Below are 1,755 nucleotides of genomic sequence, written 5' to 3' on the forward strand. Positions count from 1 at the left end.
TACAGGTTGGTTTGAAATCCTTCGAGATTTCGGTTGACTACCGGGTTTATATGGGCTCAAGTTCGAGAATTTGATCGTTCCGGCGATTGTTTTTGTACTTGTGCTCTTATAAATTGGTCGGTTCCGTGACAGCTGGTATCAGAGCTAGATTCAACATTAAACATGTCTTACGGCTATTTAAAACAAAAGTTTTTGTTGTTAAAAGGGTTTTCAAACTTATAGTTATATATAAGTGTTCAAAAATCAAAATTTTTATGGTATACTGGTGATCACATCCCTTATAGCCCACTTAAGGACTTCTAGGTGGCTTATATATAATTACTAACTGGGGGAATTGATTGTTTCTATTTCGTCGTCCATGCGGCGTGATATTGCATGGGTGCCATTCGTTGAATGGTAATGTATGGATCAATTGCCTCTACGCTAAGGTAAGTGTGAGTTGAGAGAGCATGACCGTCCAACCGTCGGTCTAGGGGAGAGCTAGTTGTGGTTACTGGAGTATTTACATGTTGCATACATGTATATATGAAAGTACTTAATTGTGGGTACATTTGTCGGGTAGTTTGGCTGCCGAAGTATATATATCGGGGGATGTATATATGGAAAGTATCTTAATACTGTTTGTGTAATTAGCATTATATCTTGTTGGGTTGGGCTGCAATGAAGTTTTTCTGCAGGTACGCTAACAACGCACCGTGTAGATCGACTAGTTATCGCTAATTGAGAGAACGTATGTATGCCACCGTATATTCCGATAAAGCTTAAATTTTCTTAGGTTTGTGAGGACGTACGGAACGAGCATGCATCATATTCACTCATGACATTCATATTGCATTACTCCCTCCCTTATAATTGCTTAACCCAAGTATAAGGTGAAATCTCTCGGCAAGAAGTTAGAAGGAGAGGAATACCCAGAAGAAGTCCAAGGTGTCTCCAATGTGGACAGTAATCACTTCGACGAGTAGTTTGTTAGCAAGTCTCACGAGTTAAGCTTTTGCAGTCATACTTGTGAAGTACCTCAATTCGCGCCCTTCGGGATGCGTATCGTAATGGAAGTTTAGAACTTGTCATGTTGGAATGCACTGCGTATGGCGCTAGTAATCTACTTGATGATGTGGTGATTGGGGAATGAATTATTGCCTCTGTTTATTGTATGAAGCTTTCATTCTCATCAGTAAATTCAGTTTGGCGCGATTATATTGATTCTTCTCCAATGTGCTGACATCATCAATAATTACTGGTTGCGCATTGTGCAGATGCCTCGTACTCGTTCCACCGGTGCGAGTGATGATGATGATCTTCCGCCACCACCACCCACACCCACGGAACTAATAGCAATGCTTGCGGAAGGACAGCGCACTATGGCCGAGGCCCTCCGTACGATCGCGAATCGTGATGGCCGTGGTCCACGCCAAGGACCGGATCCAAATCAGTACAGTGATTTCAAGGATTTTCTTGACACGAAACCCCCAATCTTCAAGGAGGCTGAGGAGCCTCTACAAGCGGATGAGTGGTTGAATACTCTCGAGCAGAAGTTCCGTCTGCTCCGCTTGACTGAGGTGCTAAAAACTGAGTACGCATCGCACCAACTTCATGGGCCTGCTGGCATTTGGTGGAGTCATCATCGGTCCACTATGCCTGCTAATGCCCAAATCACATGGGATCAGTTCAAGTCTGCTTTCAGGGGAAATTACGTTCCTCCTGGTCTTATGGCGATCAAACATACAGAGTTCATGAAGCTGACTCAGGGAAACA

This window comes from Miscanthus floridulus, unplaced genomic scaffold, assembly GCF_019320115.1.
Source record: "Miscanthus floridulus cultivar M001 unplaced genomic scaffold, ASM1932011v1 fs_708_1_2, whole genome shotgun sequence".
Taxonomy (NCBI): Eukaryota; Viridiplantae; Streptophyta; class Magnoliopsida; order Poales; family Poaceae; genus Miscanthus; species Miscanthus floridulus.